Below are 18,432 nucleotides of genomic sequence, written 5' to 3'. Positions count from 1 at the left end.
TCCAAGGTGTCTTTGGTGCCCAAGAACGATTCTCTCCTCCTCAGAGCCTCCAGCAGCAGAAACTGCATTGCTGCCATCCCCCACATTTGCAAAAAATGTTGGTGTTGACTGGGAAGGAAACAAAAGGAAGATTTTGTACTTCCCCTAGCAGTAGAAGTTGGTCCTGATATATAGTTTGTCAGACAAGAGTACTCTCTGCCCTTTTTTCACTAACTTTCAGGCCAAGTTTGTCCCCTTTCAGCCCAGAAATAAAACAAAACTAGAGCAAAGCATGACTCTGCTATGAACAGCTTGGACAGAGAAGTCAGCCTGCTGAGGTTTAAAAAGTTATGAATGGCTGGGAAATAGATTTGGGAAGAAAAATGGCAGATAATCAGTGATTCTTTAAAGGCAGGTTCATCCATATATCCACAGCATAAAACACCATTGGAGGAGGCAACCTCAAAGTGTGTAATCATACCCATGCAATGAACAGAAGGACAAAAAGTAACAAGGGATGAGGTAAAGGTTAGCACCAGGCATAAAACATCAACACAGGGGAGGAGTAGGAAGATTACAGAAATGTTTGTGATACTGTTGTAAAGTTATAAGTAAAGTCAAGGTGAAGAATGGAAAGAGGTGTGAATGAGATGTAAGATAAATGGGAAGACACGTTGCATATACATAAAGGAAGAGGAGATGGCAGAAAAAGTAGAATGAGATAGGAGGAATAATAAATTGTTGAAGGGAATAACACAGAAAAAAAAATTATTTATTCCTACGTTCACAATCTGTCATAGAGAAATAATCAGATACTTATTTTCCGTGAGAAGAAAATGTACCAAATGAAGTCAATGAAAGCAAGACATCAAAAGGCTTAAATTAATTTCCAGTATCAAAGATCCATGCCCTACCCAGAAAAAAAAGCATAAAGATAAATTCAAATATATTAGCAAATGTGCTGCATTAAAAAGCTTTTTAAAATATGAAGAAACAAAATCTGTAAAATAGAAGATATCATATTTAATGCCTGTACTTTCAAAAAGGGATTTGATGTGACAGCAAGAAAGCATTCCTTTTATTCAAAACAACACTGGGAAAAGTAATCAGGTGAAGATAATATTGGATGAAAGTGCTGTCAGAGAAAATATTGGGGAAAACTTGCAAGAGAAAGCTATAGTGACAGTTCTGGTTTCAGTTACAGCAAGCATCATAGACCCACTAAAGGCAAGAGACTGCAAACTTCCCAGCAGGATGTCATGGCCAAAAGACCTAAAAGGAGACATTCATGAGTGAACAGGGAAATAGAAGTAGGGTTATAGATATTAATTTACCTTTGAAGTTGGCAGAAGCAAGAGAATTATTGTGATATGTGTTTTCTGCTTACTTCATCTACACTTCTAGGGGACGGTAGAAGATTGGAGAGGGCTTAGATTGCTGGCACAAGGATGCTGTGAAAAGTGGACAACATTCACTGGAGGGAGAGAAGTAAGGGAGGGAGGGAAGACTACTTGGAATCTGAAATGAACTTTCCATACTCTGCAAGGGAAAATTACTAAGGGCATTGAGCTGTTTAATCTTAACTACAGAAACATAACAGGATGCAGTGGCTGGAGGCTGACATCAGTCAAATTCAAACTAGATTCAAACAGCAAACTCAAAAGTATATCTTTTTCATGGCAATACTAATTAGCCACCAAGAATAAATGACCAGTGCCTGTGGACAACTCTTAATACTTGAATTCAAGACTAGGAGTCTTCCTAAGATACTCTGCAACACAAGGCATCATCTACTCAACCTAAGAATGGTTGGATAAAACTGTAGTTCAGGTCACACTGAAGTGAGATATCCCTTCTGGTGTGAAAATGTGTACATCTACTAAATGCCAGTCAAAATTCTGGGAGAGTTAACAAGCTTACCACATGGCATCTGCTGACAGGAGATCATGGTGGTAAAGGTAAAAGGTAAAATTTTTGTAACAATGCTTGGTGTAATCAATTATACATGGCAGGGAATATAGAAAGAGTATTGAACTTCAGAGTGATTTAATGGGAAAGGGAATTATCAGAGAGTCAGAAGCTTTATTATTAAGGCCAAGGTTTGTTGTGTTTATTTATTAAGAGGTTGTTTAGTCAGGCAGTGGTATTTGATGATACCAGGTTTGGAGAGAGGCAGTCAATAACAAGGCAGAGTGGATTACAGTTGAAGCTGGTGCTGATATACTACAGACAGAGAGTGAGATAGACAGATCAGTGTCATGTAATTGATTGTAAAGAAATTTAAGGAGATGAAGGACTAAAAAGGAACAACCATCCTCAGCAGGAATAGAAAGGGAAGGGCAGGAAGTCTAAAACAGTTGAAAGCTAAGCTGTTTGATGGTATTTGTTGCATCACTTAAAAATAATGTAGAAAAGTATAAATAGGCTTGAGAGAGAGGTCCTTGAAAGGCATTTCAATAAGATCATACCATAAGCCCTGTATCCTCATTAGAAACAAAAGTGTTGGAGCATCATTTTATATAAGCAGAAGCTGGAGAAATTCCATCCACTCTGCTTCAACAAATGCAAAAAAAAGATCATATGTATATTTGTGAGAGCCACAGTTTCTATCAATCAAATGCTTATGTGCAGACCTGGAGAGAATTCACAGACCCACTACAATTATATGAAAGGTTAATGCAGAGTGTTTTGTGATAGCTTCTCTCACCAAATGGCTGATATTATGTTCTCGTGAATACTCATTTCCTTAAATGACAGTGTCTGGCCTGAAGAATAAAACCAATTGAAAATACATTAGGTAATATTTATCATAGACTTTATTGCTCAGAGGGTCTGTGGAGATCATACTCTGACTGCTTGTCACAGCTATCCCTGGCAGCATCACTTTCATCCTGTGGCTCCTTCCCATCAAAATCAGTGATCAAAATTTGGCTCAAGGCTGAGGGCAACCTGGTAATGGATTTCAGCTGTGATCCTTCCTCAATTCCTGTACACAATGTTTCTAAAAATTAGTATTTTGTCAAAGTAAGGGCTAAGAATATCTGAGAAAGTATTTCCTTCACATGAGAAGAAAACCGCCACGCCAGAGGCGGGAGGTTAAATCAGGAGGTAATTTAGCTGCCTGATATTTGTGGAGCTCCCTTCCATGAGCAAACCAGTGAAACCAAGCTGAAGTGCCATTTCCAGACAGAAGGGATAAGGCTGTCACCTGCACTGAAGGGTTGCCTGCAGGGAGACCTGTCTCTAGGCATTAGTGTGGTCCCACAGGAGCTGTGGGCAAACACTACCTGGACCCTGGGCTGCTCTCCCTGCCTGGGGCTTTGCACAGGCATTAATTTAACCCCTCCTCATGCTCCATCTCATGGACCTTGCCTGTGTTTTTTCTTCCTACCTAACACAGGTTTTATTCTTGTTCAAATTATTTATCCCAGTGGACCTAAACTTTTGCTCAGTCCCCTGCTGAGTTCCTGAAAGATAATGAACTAACTGATTTCTGGGTAATTTATGCATAAATTTATATACTGAGCTGTAGTTTAATCAAACTCCTTTGCCTTGTGTAGTATAATAGCAATATCTAATGAAAACATATGAAGTATGTGTTCCATAATTACCTCAGACAGCTCATTTCGATTTGCTTCCTATTTAAATCCCCAAATTCCTATCTTCTTGCATTGTAAACACTTTCCTTCCTATCTCATCAATCTGAGTTATGTAAATGATGTGGGAGTGGGGGTTGGGGGTACAATTAAATTTTCCCCTCAGTGTTATCAAAGGCCCTATTCTCCCAGAAACATCTGACTTGGGTGTACACAAAATATGGATTTTATTGGACTGAAAAACAAAGTTAACATAAATCATAAATAATGACAAACACAAGTAGAGTGGTATTACTATAGGCAGAGCACACAAACTTCTAGATCAATTATTTAGAAGACACAAACATTAGAAAACTGCCATACCAGAGACACTTAACATGAAGTACACTCAGAACTGTGGCCTCAACCCTACACTCACTGAAGGACAGTATATCAGGGGTACTGAAACCAATGAAACTACAGCAATGCAACTCAGTGTTAGAGAATCCAGCACTGCTTTCTGAGCTCTGAGAGACACACAGTTTTTCAGAGCAGTGAAGAAGAAAATAAAAAAACTTCAGTAAAACTAGATATTTGCTGCATAGCAAAATTGCTTTTCACCAGCCCAACACAATATTTCAACATCCACCTGCAGGGATGCAGATACATTTTCACTGCATCCAGCAGTAGTGAACTTGTGGTGGCATTAATGCACCTAAGGAAAGGGCAAAGAAAAAAACTATCAGCACAGATGCCAAGCCAGTATAGAAAGAAATTTTGAGTGTCTGACAATTTGACATTCATGTAGTGTTTCTGCTTTGAAAGATTATTCTTTCCCAGAATTAATTCCGGGCATTTACAGTATAAGTGTCAGTTTGCTTCTTTATTATTTTTCCCAAAGACTACAAGTTGCACATACACCATCAATGAAATGTAGCTACCCCTCTGACAAAACTGCAAGAAAAAGACACAAAGCAATATGATGCAAAAGCAGAAGATGAAGAGAGCCTAAACATGAGCACTGTGATAAGCACTGAACTGTTGACATGTTTCAGCAGTTCTGCTTCATATACAGAGAACAAAGAGTGTTGGAGCAGCTTCTCAGCGAGAATTAAGTGAGAGCCATTTACACCAGATAAATTCTGCCCCCTGCTATCTAGTCTGAGACAAATTATTTTATATTCAGCAAAAAAACCTTCTCAGCCAAAGAGCAAATTCAACAGTTCCATATAAGACAGGAAAGGACAGTAGAAATTTGAGATGTATGAGTTTTCATTTCTCAAGTGCAGCATTTCAAAATCCAGAGCCACCCCCTCCTCCTGTCTCCCTGATTCCTTTAATTGTACCTTTTGCCCCTGTGCTTTTTTTCCAAGCACTGTATTACCGGTGGGTTATTTCCCTGTCTGGATCTACTCCTCTTCCATCTCCTGTGGTCAGTGCTTGTTCCTGCCAGGTCATGACATCACCATCCTTCATGTCACAAAATTGATCATCAGCTTCACTGCTTCTACTTAAAAAAATAGAATTAAGAAAAGATCTCTGTATTTCTTAGCAGTAACATGTTTACTGTAAACCACAGAGTTTCACAATGCTGGGAACAAATAATTTGTGAGGAAAAATTAACAACAAAGCATGGCAAAATGCTTGTAAGAAGATTTTTATCAACTAAGTATTATGTAATTCTAACTTGGGTGATTTTCTCCAAGAATTGCATTACAATAAAAAGCCTGGTCTTTTCTTTCCTCCTATCAAATAGTTTCTATATAGTAAACAGTTTGATTAGTAGTTTTTAGGGCTTCTTTGTAAGAAACAAAGGAGAGTCCAATCCTCCAAACAAGCTCCAAGGACCAGCTATGACAGGACCCAAGAGTTAAATACATCAGTTTTGATACATCTGCTCTAACACATCATTTGTTTCTTGAATCATGAGGTAAGTAGAGACAAATGAGATTGTAATTCATTGAGTGAAAATGTGTAAATAGATATCCTTGGTGTGCTTGGAAGGAATATGAGCTCAGGGGAGAGCCAGCAAACTGCAGGCAACAGGCAGGGATGTGCCAGTCTAGGACTTTGCAGGACACATGCACTTCATCAGCCCCAGCTGACAAGTTATTATCAAGCTGGTGGAACACTCCTTGCATATGCTGTTTTTGTCTTAAAAATTCTTGTGCCTATATGTTTAGTTCACCCCTCTCACCCACCCCCAAACTGCTCTGCTATTATAACATCCTCCTTCAAGCTGAGTGTTACTGTTTACAAAACAGCACAAATATCTGTGTCTGCAGAAGTCTTACTGCTCAGGCACATGGAAGTCATTTGGCACTTGTGTTGGGTTGATGTGATCAGAAATGTGTATTCTATCACCATCTGTTAAAACCAGGTGGGGTAGTGATTCCTTATCTCCATGGCACATACTATCTGCTAATGGGCCTTTAATCTTTAAAAATGGGCAATCATCTTTGTCTTTCCACAACCCATCCTCCCTCCAGGAAGATATCATCTGCTGCTGGGCCATTCAGTCCCACTGTATGACTGATAAAATTACATCATCCCACTGGGAGATGCTCCAGCCAGGGGAGCAGCCAAGCCTTTCCTACCTAGATAAAAACTGAGATTTTGGACAGCAAGTTACCTTCTTTCCGCTGGATTCCAGAGGAGAAGCTGGACCTTTCTGCATCATCACTGGACTTTTGGAGGAAGGCTGCACCTTTCTACAGGAGCACTGCTTCAGCTGAACCACATCTGCCACTGCAGGAGGATGCAGCCACCATTTAATGGGACTGATACCAACACCCTGACTGACTGACAGGGTGTCAGGTTGTATTCTGACTCTGTCAGGGTTGGGATTGTTTTTTTGTACTACTGCATTTCTATTTCAATTTTCCTAGTAAAGAACTGTTATTCCTAATTCCCATATCTTTGCCTGAGAGCCCCTTAATTTCAAATTTAATAATTTGGAGGGAGGGGGTTTACATTCTCCTTTTCAAAGAGAGGCTTCTGCCTTTATTGCAGATAACTGTCTTTTCAAACCAGGACACACTCTTGCTAGCTAGCCTAGGAAAGATAACCCAGCAACAACCTCTCCTTCCAACTAACTGTCCTCCCAGGAAAACTTTCAGGGAGAAAAAGCATAAGGGAGGAGGAGCAGTATGGAGCAGGGAAGTATTATCAGTGTCATCACAAAGGGAAGAAGCCATGCAGCAGCCTTTTCTGCTTTGTGTAGTGAATGTGTTATTGAAGCAGAGCTGCTGAGTGCTGCCTGCTGTTCCCAAGAGAGAAGTGATTGTCCAGCAGCTGAGGCTGGGGCAGGGGCCAGGGCCAGAGGAAGAGATTTGAGCAGATCTGTGGCCATTAGACCATAGCTCTCCACATCCTGGAAGCAAACCTGGTATTCCTGAGCAGCATTCCTGAGTTGTTCAGGAGATGGTTTGAAGCCTTCTGGCAGAGGAGGGCCCATCTGTTGGGCTGTGGTGCCCAGCAGCCCGGCAGAGGGGAGGGAGGGAGGGAGGCTGTGCAGCTCTGCAGCCTCCAGATCAGCTGCAGAGGCTGGGCTGTGCTCCCCAGGGCTCACACACAGACGTGTACCTGTGAACAGCCACGGGCATCCACACAGAGGGAAAACACAACCTGCAAGCACAAACAGCACCATGGCCTCATCCTGCTGCCCTCTCTAGCTCATCAGGATCACAGCTGCTAGTGGGAAAAAGTGTGTACCTATACACACAGCATATGGGTCCTTCTATTAGCTGTCTCTAAACACTTTGTCTGCCCCAAAACCATCCCTGGATCTCCCATCTCCCAGCTGTTGACACCCAGACACGTGGGTTTCTAAGGCAGCCCCTTCGGTTTCTGGTGGAGAACTCTGGTCCCTGCCTGTTTTTCCAGCACCAATTCCAGTCTGATGTTTGGTAGCAATCCACCCAGGCAGTGCACATGGTCTCTGGCCTCTCCACCTGCTGCCACCCCAGGCACCCATGGCCCTATGTCCCCTGGTACAACTCCAGCTGTTGGACCCCTACACATGTGAAATGTCCTTTACTCAGGAAAATGGTTCAAAACAGAGTTTAATTTGTAACTACAGGCAATGGTTCATGTCCCTCACCAGGGTATTGAGGCTCCACCATCTGCCCTTGTGTTTCTGGGATCCTTCATGTCATGAGCCTTTTATGCCACGGCACCATCCTCTTTCAGGAGAGGACCCACAGAAAGGTAACAAACTGTTCACTGAAGGCTGCTCAAGCCTGACAAGACCTGTGATACTCATATTAGGATCTCAGACTTCCTGTTTCTCCATGCAGTGGGTCTGTAACTCTATTTAACATAGCTGATATTTCAGTTCCCTTTCTAAAATAGTGTTGAATGTGAAACAGCTTATTAAAACAGTATGAAGCTTTAAATCACTGTGAAACATGAGAAACATGGTTCAGCTGTCACCCTGAGTACAAATGCTCAGGTACCTGTCTACCCCCACAAATTATTTTTACACTTCCCTTGACATCAAGGCTTTGATGACCACAATGCTTTGAATGTATCAACTAATTTCAACCAAAATTTCTCAAAGATGAGTGAGACCTCACAGTCTGTACTTTGTGTGGGTTTGGAGGCTTTTTTATGAGAGGGGGCATCTGGATTCTTTTTATTGACTCCTTTAGAAGAAAACTTTCAGAACTCATTCATTATTACCTGTCAGAGAACTATGAAAAGAGAAAAAATCTCCAGTGAGGCTTGACCCTGGCTGAGACACAGAGGACATGGAGCAGTGCTGGTTTCACTGATTTTGGTGCTGAGGCACAGCACTGGTTTCACTGGGTGTTCAGACAGGATAATTCTCACCAAATGCTGCATCACTTTGGGTTCTAATCCTGTCAGGGAAAGGCCCTTTCCCATACACCACATCCAATCCTGGTACTGAATACAGATATTTTACTTCAAGTCTTCTTCAAAGCACTCATCACTGTAACACCTAACTGGTTCAAAACCTTTTATGACTTTATCTACATAACAACCTGATGATGGAGAGAGGTATAATTATCTCATTTGACTAGTGAGGAATGTAAAGAGATTAAGATGAAAATAGTTTTAAAAAAAAAAGCCCATTAATTTTAGGTGCCCACTTTAGGATGTCTAGGAATTAATCTTTTAGAGTACTTAGCATAATGCAGTCAAATATACTCAAGAATTTCACTGCAGTCAGAAGTGCTTGGCACTTTTTATGTAGAAATTCTTTCAAATAAAGGAACTTGCAATTATTAGCCAATCCAAATGACTGTCCAGCATCACACCAGAATTTGGTAGTGGAATGAGGGAGAAAATCCAGTTCTGCAGGGGTTCTCTGACATTACCCTTCTCTTTTCATGGCATCCTGCCTGAAGCACTGAGTGTAACCTAATAGGAGTCACAAAGAAAGCAAAGACCTGCAGGTAATAAACTTCCCCGCACAGATATAACACATCTCCCTGCCATGAGCTGAATGAGCCAGGAGTCCTTTGGAAAGCAGGTTGGGATCATGTGAGTACAGACTATGCTCTTTCACAAGGGCTCTGGTTGAGTTCATAGATGGACGCTCATTTTTCTAATCCCTCTCTCCTAAACTTCCATCTCCTTATCTCCTTTCTTCTAATTTTGGAACTCTTTGATTTATATTCAGAAAGTGCTCTAAATACAATGTTTCCCTAAATACAGCACAATTGCATATATACCATCAAAACAAGCACTAAGAATCTCTTTTCATTTCAGAAATACACCATTTAAAATAGAGACTTATAGAGGGCACATTTTTTGCAATACCATTGTTATTTATCTTGAATTCCTGGCAAATTTTGGGCTTGATTTTCTGTGGATATTGACAGGATTGTGAAACAACTTGTCTCAGCAAGTTCTGGATGGGCATCCTGCTGCATGCCAGATATTCAATGGAATATCAAAAAAGTCTATCTCATCCACACCATCTTTTCTGAAGGTAGTTTTCTGATGTCGACTGAGCAAAACATTTTTAAGATGTGCAGATTTTCAGATTGTGGAATTGGCAACATTTCCATCTGGTCTTTTTGAAACCAGCTCATCCACATTGAGATGATACTTGTCAAGCAGCTTCAAGTAACAGTGTCTAGTAAGAGTCTTAATGTCAGGCACACCAGTTTCTAATTTAACTCATAAAATAGCTGAAGTAATCCAGTAATCTCACTTTTATACATACAGATAAGAGCATGAGCACTCGTTGACTCAGACAGTAGCCACCATTTTATATTTTCTCTTCTTATTTGATGCCTGTTTCAGCATCTGTCTCCCCTTTAACATAAAATACATTGAAATGTTGTGAATAATCACAACACACAGAGTTGTGATTGCTAAGACACATGTTGTGAGTAGCAAAAGTATTTAACTAAGATATTTATGTGGAAAAATGAAGGTAAATCGACTGCAGAGCTGCAATTGCATCATCATTTTGACTCAAAAATAAAGAAATAGATGTAGAAGGAGGATGTGTATGGGAGTAAAAGAACAAGAAACATAAAATTTTCTAATGTTTAGCACAAAAGAACATAAATATAAGAAGGACTTGACACACTGGTCTATTTCATCTATGGTGGGCAGCAAGAAAAAGGGGGGCACACAGAGCAGCCAGTGGTGTCATACAAAGCAAATGGCAATGGGGACATTCTCCAAGAAACTGCATCACTCCCAGGACATCCTCTGCACAGAGATGTATTCAGACAGCACAAATTAGCTGTGAGCTAATACATTTTGGAGGGTTCTACTTGAATGGAAGATACACATGGGCCATTTCTGAAAAATGAATATTCTATAGTTAGCATCATTAAACATGGGATAACTGCCTCCCACAACAATAACACTGTCTACAGCATTTGTCATGTTTCCAAATATGGGAGATGCCACTGAACAGATAAACATGACAGCTTGGTAAATAGCCAAAGCAACTCTTGAAAGTTATGCCTATGTCAAGTAATATTTTTGACCTGATTTGCACAGTATAAGTGGGGAAAATAAATATTTTATTTTGAAAGTTTGTTGGAAAAATAGCGAAATGATCCGAAACAGATCTGCAAGTGACAGTCTGTTAATTTAAAAATATACTATATGATAGGAAGCATCTTTTCCAATTAGCCAGCCATGGCTGCACTCTATTTTGAAAAGACTGAGAAAATGTACTAGCCTGGCTTTGTTGATCTGATAATGCTCTGAAATTGCTAGCCAGGAATTTTCCCTTGCATCCTGACAGAAGCACACTTTGATGGCCACACTTGGGCCATCAGTCAGGGATTGAGACAAGGCTCTATGGCCCTGCACTGGGCTGGTACAGCCTGGGCTTGTCAGCCAGTTTATAGAAGAGCTGAAGACTTTTCTCCCTACTGGATTGATTCTCTTTGGAATGAAAATTTTTATTCCAGTCTAAAACCAAAATATTGCTAAGCATATCTTACTATCTCCTCAGAAGTGAAAGTGTGCACACTGCTAGAGGATAAAAACTGTGTTTGCAGCCCAGAATAATTTTTAGCTGTGTGTTTTTGTGTGTATCTATGTACAGAAACACATACTCTTGAAAATATGCATCTATACATTGTGTATTGTTGCATCCAGGAACCATTTTAAAAAGAAGCAGCAAAAAATCTTTTCTTCTACCAGAGATTTGATGCTTCTTAGGGAAGAAAACAGCCCCACCACTGACACAGAAGAGATAAAAAACAACTGAAGGACTAGTCAGAACAACAAAAAGGAATGACTTGTTTCAGGATGTCTGTATGTATCATGGCAATAATATCTAATTAGGTTAAGTGTTCTATTTAATAATTCACTGTGTAATGAGATAGAGTAACAGAGAGTAATGGGATTTGTCAAAGCCCAAGCCAGCACAGAATAAAACATGTTAGATATTTAAAACACTTTCAGAATAACAAGATCAGTTGATTTAAAAGCCACTTATGATGTTGTGCTGTTGTGAATTGCCACATCCTATGGGTTATCTGACAGGAAAGCTGTTTACTTGTCCTTTTAAAACTTTTTTTGTCACTGACTTTCAGGAGGAGATTATCTCTGTGCACTAAGCAAATTGCATAAAAGCAGGAAACTATGAAAATATGTATTTTTAAGCCTTTCTGAGGCAGAAAAGGAAGAAGAAAAGAGAAAATATACCTCCTATAAAACAGTCAGTACATAATCTCAGAAGTTCATTATAGCCTTGAGCACACTGGTTTGCATCCCAGATTAAAGGATTTTCCAAAGGAACTGTGATTGTCTTGTCACGGTTGAGCTAGATATTAGTTGGCTGAGCTGAGTATCAAATATGGGAAATTAGTTGCCATTAAAAGCTAGCTTCAGGCAGTTCATTTCTCATCAGCCAAGCTGTGTGAGCCTCCTGCTGTGGACAGTGAACATTAGCTTACTAAATACTTCTGCTAATCAGACACCACATTACTAACAGAGGTGCCTGAATTTAGAGAGGAGGAGTTGGATGGCAGATACTGAAAATCTGTCTGAGGTAAGATTAACTGCATTTCTTTATCAGAAGAGTTAACTTGTCTTTTCACCAGACCTCTTTAGAAAAAGATAAGACCTAATGCTTCTCTGGTTTTGTTTCTGCTTTTTGAGCCATTCTTCTATCAAGGTAGCTTAAAAGGTAGATTATAGGAATTTACTGTCTTGGTGGTGCTTTAGGCTTGGAGGATAACAACTATTTGTGACACCTTGGCAAACACTATGATCTTTAAATAAAATTTGTGCACAGTGTGAGGAACAGAGAGCTGAAACAGGACATGGCATGCCCCATTTGCACTTCTGCTGTGCTGATTTTAAGGAAGAAATAATCTCATTTTGACAAAATCAGAACTGACCTGAGTGTCTGACCTAGGCCCAAATTTATTTTACTTTTGTTGTGATGGTGATTTGGAAACATTAGTGGCATTTTTCTTCTCTTAGCATGCTCCTTTGCATTTGCTTCATTGCTATAGCCACATACTAAAGTAGTAGTTTCTGGTCATACTAGATTTCCAGGAAAATCTCTAGGTACTGAGGAAATTGAGTAGGTAACCTGCAGGTAAATGTGTTTGACCTAAAATGAACAGACAGATTTTCACATGTCACTAGACTATTTTGCTGATGTTGCAAGTGCCTTAGAAAGTATTGTTCAACATTAACCCAGTATATTAGACAGGGAGATAGAAACATGATAAGACAATTAGCCCAGGAGAGGAAACATTCAGAAACAATGGGAAGACTGAACTAAATAAGGAGTGTTGTAACCAAAGCCAGACATGTTCCTAGTAAGAGAAATTCTTGTACAAATAAAAACTGCTCTGCAGAAGAGATACCTGATTCCTAGGACAGGACACAGATGCAGCAGCTACACATCTCTCATCCTACCTCACTACCCCAGCTTCCAACCAACTCCCAAAACTTCTACAGCTATGTAATACAGAAGTAAAAGGATCTTTTAAATGTGGAGGGGAAAGGAGTGTGCCCTAGGTATCTGTTCTGATGCTTGACCTCAGCACAGTGATCAGCTCTAAAGTCATTCTGTAGGTAAGAATTATGTCTTTCTTCAAGAAAGCAGATAAGTGGATGAATAAACAAGTTTATCTACATGATGAAAAAGGTAGAAAACTGTTTCCTGAGGGTAATGATGAAGGTGGTGCTGAGCTCTTCTTCACTTTCAAGATTTTTATGCCTCTACACAAGCCCAGGAGTAGATCTTTAAACACCAGATAAACTGCAACCTCAAAATCAAAAGCCAGTAGAGGCTTTAGATAGGAGCTAAGTAAGAACTATTACTAAAATTCTGCAAATACAAGTGCCAATATTTATGCCTAGCACTGAGGGACACACACCTTGTCTATCTCTAGAGTTCAGGAAACAAGAATAGGAAATAAGAATGCCCAGCTAGTTCCATGGTTACCTGAAACCCAGTCTGCTCCAGCTTGTACATGATCCTCAGCTGGTCCAATGCTGGAGAGAGGTTTTAATGCATTGCTCCACTGGCAAAGTGGCAGCCCTTCATCCTGTGAAGCCCATCTCAGTCCCACTAGCCCCCAGCCCAGCTCTCAGGATTGGGGTCCATGCAGAAGCTCCCACCAGACAGCACATCCCTGAGGAGATTGCTTCTCCCCTGCCATGTCCCCACAGAGCGTTGGCTCCTGAGACCCTCCCTTTTGCTCCTTGTGAGGGTCTCTGTCCTGCAGGAAAGCTTAGGGAAAAGGCTTGATGCTTTTTAAGAGTGGCTTTTGGATTTAATTAGGAGTGCTCCCATCTCCCCTACTGCTTTATCCTCCACTCTTGAGAGCTGCCCACCAAACAGATTTCTATAGAATCTGAGTAAAACTGAGCACCAGCTATTTTTTTAGAAGAAAGAAATATATATTTCTCTTGCATCATGAAACTTCCTTGAGGAGATTTTGTTATGTTATGATCCAAGTCCTGCTATTTGGCACAGCAAGTAATTATTGTACAGCTACTGATTTTCTGACTCACTCCTTTGCAGATCCGTTCTGCTTCTTCAGATTCATTACAAGCCTCAAGGAGCTGAGCAGAAAAACAGCATGTCCCACCTTCACATGTCAGATAGTAAAGCTTAGTCATGCAGCTTAAAATAAAGTAAGCAAGGGGCAGATGGCAAAAAGGACAAAATGTGGCTTATTTAATCTGCCTGTGTTTGCAAGGAAGTAATTGTCTTTTAGGCTCCAGAAAACAGAGTGCTACCAGAAGACAAACAATGAAGTCTCTCTTTCCAGGGCACATATGACACTATTTGTATAGCTTCAACAGGAGCCTGCAGTTAATTCAGGGCTTTCAATAAAATTTACATTCACCATATGTAGAGGATAAAACACCTTCCTTGAATTTGGAGGCTGGATTGACCTGCTTCCCCTCCCTCATGTGATCAGTTCACCCAGAGAAACTGTAATCCTCTTTTGAGCCCATACAGTAAAAATGTCTTTAACAAAACAGACCTTCCAACATAAAACTATTACGTGAGGAAACAAGGCACTAAGTGGTACAATAACTTGAAACACATAATAGTGTCAGAAACAAAGACTGTAGGCTTGACAGTTTCCATCAAACTGGTACCAATTTAAAGCTTTTAGTAAGTACAATCATTAATGTATGCAGAGCTGTTAAGCAGTGAGTCAGAGTAACTTAGCTACATTTTGTTTTGTACTGACAAACCACAAAACAAAAAGAACAGCTCAAGTACTAGAAGTACAGTTGCTCATTAGGTATTTAGTTTTGCAAATACCTTTGGAGTTTTATTCAGTTATTTTCAATGAATGTGTACAGAGCAGCTCTGCACAGGATGAAAGGATCTATTTCTTGCCACAGATAAATAGGACACATTTTAAACCTACCATGTTACTGGTGAGAAGATGAGCCCTGAGCAAAAACAAGAATAGCCCAAATCAAACTATCTAAATGCTGTGTAAAGTTTTAGATGTTTTTGAGTAGGGAGCACCTCCTGAAGATTCCAAAGCCCTTTGGGGAGTCAGAGAGGCCCTGGCTAACTCCAGAGGATGCTGAATTGTGTTTGTACCCGTTGACAAATGACAGCTGGGAGGTGTGCACAGCTGGAGAAAACAGGGCACAGAAATCTGATGATGCCTACAAGTTTATTCCACATTCCTAGATTTCCAGACTTGAGTCCAGTAATTTCTAAGTGTCTTTATAAAACAGTGAAGGAGAAGCAACCATTAGGGAGAGGAAACATCAGCCATTATGAGGAGACACTAGAGCTGGAACTCTTGTAGAGGAAGAGACTGGTGAGAGGGGAAAGGTGTTTCATGGATATAAAATCATGGAGATGACAGCTAACATCAATGCAGCTCTTTCACCCACCTGTTGTCCAGGCACTCACTAACTACTACAAGATTGCTTTAAAACAGACAGAAGGAAAGTCTGGACAAGCTTGTACAGAAGGATGGTTTCAGCTGGTTCAAAGAAAAGATGGACAAATCCACAGACCAACAGTATAGTTATAGAGTGAATAAATGAATGTACCCTCCATCATCTCTAATATTGGGACTACAGTGAATGGAATAGAGGGTTCCATTAGAATGGAAACACAGCCAAGTGTTTTATGCTGCTGCTGTTGGGGCAGAACACTTGGCCAAATGTTAACAAAAATGATTTGGAGAAGGGGAAGGTGAGACATCTCCTTTGTATATAAGGCACTTCTGTGTCTGTGCATAAACAGGAAAGTAAGAGTTCACATGTATGTCATGTGTCAGAAAACCTACTGATCATAAGGACTCTCCCAAGCATAGGATGTACTCATTTGGTGGGTTTTCCTCCTTGCTTTAAACTATTGGAGCAAGGACTGTACTTGGGTGAATGATTTTATCTCAAATTACAGACACCATATATTTAACTGGGGGCCTTTTTATTACTACTGCTGCTAGAGCAGTGGAGATAGACTTGCTGATACACTCCAAGAAGTTGAGAGCTTGCTGATCTGTGTATCCAGGCAGTGTCTTTCACATCCCCACTGCCCAGGCAGGGACACCTCAGTTGGGGCAGTGAGCCAGCACCACCAGAGCCCAGAATAAGGATAGTCTCCAAACCACTGACTATTTAGAGCAACTTAAGACTAAGGCTTTGCCCTGCAGGAAACATTGGCTTCTGTTAAATGTCAGTGCAACCTTCTTGTCTCCTCCTCAAAGAGCAAATAGCCATTGGCCATTCTGGTTTTGCACCTTTCCTTTCCAGCAGCCAGCACAGCAGGGCCAGGGCAGCAAAGACAACTCATCTGTATGTGAGTGGGTATCACCCATGATATGGAGCACCCAGCCCCCGTGGGGAAGCACATCCCAGACCCATCCCCTGTCCCCATTCTCCACTCCACTGCCTACTCAGCATTCTGCAGTTATTCTTTCCCAGCATGATGTCCACATGCTTTTTAATTGTGCATCTCATGGGCTATATTTTGTGACCATCATCAAAGACGAAGGGTGGAGGATGGAGGGGTGGGTCAAGGCAGAATTGTAGCTGTGGAGATGCAGTCCCTGGATGCATAGGAGGCAGAAGTGCATCCAAAAGGCTGGGTATATGTGCACAGACTTCCCAGGGTTCCCCTCTGGTCTTAGGAGGGCCAGGCAACTCACAAGGGTGATTCAATGCTTAAGTAGACTGAAATTACCTTTGTTTGACTGCAGACAAACTACAGAGAAGTATGATCCACATGTTAGGTGCTTAATGCCAGATTGAATCTGGGCTTCTACCTGAACACTGATGGCAGCTTACTAGGTGAGAAGGGCAATCATAGCAGAGGAGATAGGGCTTTACATGATTTGAGCCATGAGCTCATCTGGGTAACAGGAGCCCTGGATGCCCAGAAAAAACCCAGAAAGATATCATCTCTGTGGTATATTTTTTCTTTTCACTCTATCCCCTGACTTAAATCCTTTGCTCTTTGTATATCCATTGATGTTGTAAAACAGTTCTGTGCTTAATATATTAGGACATATTTACAGGTGTGTCTATTTTAATACACAAAAGAGATTGCTCTAGAAATTATGTGCACTGTTGGAATGATGGTAAAAGCAAGTGCAGGGATTGTCCTATTATCCTACTTCCTCAATCTTGTGCCCATCAGAGAAACACTGTCTAGGACACTTCACAGAGAAGCAATTCACTCTAAAACTATCAAAAGATTAAAGTTTTCTGTGTTTTATTGCCTTTTGATTCTGGGAGATTTGTTTATATCTTGGGAGGCCAACATGTGCTGTGATGGTTCTCTGATGGTGCGTGGGATCTTAGGGCTCTGAGGTTTAACATCCCCACAAGCCAACACAGATAAGAGCAATCTGAGGAGACTCTGCTGTCACACAAGGAACCTGGAATAACAGAATCCAGGCAGAGCAAATACAGAGTTTCTGCCTTTGTTTGAAGTGCTGAAGAAGTGCAGGTCAGAGCTATAAACAGGGAAGGGAGGAAGGATAAAACATTTCTGTCATTCCTTCAGGAGCTGCAGCTACTCAGAAAAACTTGAGTAGCTTGAAAATTCTGTGCTTTTTTTTTCTTTTCTCTAAGCATATGGGCTCTTATTAGGTAGGGCAAAGACCTTTAAAATCCAGCAGCTAAACAGGAATCCTGTGAGATTAGCAATTGCATTCAGATAATATCTTTACCTTTTCTCCCCCTTTTCTGATTCATAGTAGTCTGCTTTCCAAAGCACTGTGACGTACTGGATATGGCACAGTCTGACAGACCCTGCTCATACACAGTGAAACTCTTTAACCAGGTTTCCAGGTCTCAGATAAATCCCTCCTAAGCTTTCCCATTTCCATGTTTTGCCACTTCCAAGCTTGCAGAGTCCTCATGTGAAGGATGCTAAAGCCAGTATTAGTTCTTTTCTGGCACAGGGGCGTAGCTGTGCCTTTTTGTTATGCTACTCTCTCTTCAAGCTAGTTACATATAGTGAGAAACCACCCTACCTTAACTTCATAATGATTGGGAACTGCTTCTCTCTCCTATTACAGACACACTGGGGCTGTGTCCTGAGGCATTTCCATGCTGTGAATGAAGAACCAGATGACATGAGCACCCAGCTTCAAAAGGAAGTGATCTGTGAGAATAACAGAAAATAATACATAGTTTCCTGTGGGCAAGTCAAGATATTTTTTGTTTAAAACTCAAGACTTCCAATTTATAACGCTTATGAAATGGAAAAATTATTTTTTAAGTGCCTGTTTTGAAGCAATTTAACTACTTGCTTCTACAACAAGCATACAATGGGTTTTTTCCTCTTATTATGCATCCTCTCCCCACAGATTGTCACAGCTTCTTTAATAACCAGGATTCACAGGTTCTTTAATAACCAGGATTCCTGGGGAAGATCAGGTGCATCTCAGCAGTACCTTCACTACTCATTGCC

Source organism: Oenanthe melanoleuca, chromosome 2, assembly GCF_029582105.1.
Source record: "Oenanthe melanoleuca isolate GR-GAL-2019-014 chromosome 2, OMel1.0, whole genome shotgun sequence".
Classification (NCBI taxonomy): domain Eukaryota; kingdom Metazoa; phylum Chordata; class Aves; order Passeriformes; family Muscicapidae; genus Oenanthe; species Oenanthe melanoleuca.
The sequence above is the reverse complement of the archived record's forward strand: the minus strand, read 5'-3'. Positions refer to the sequence as shown.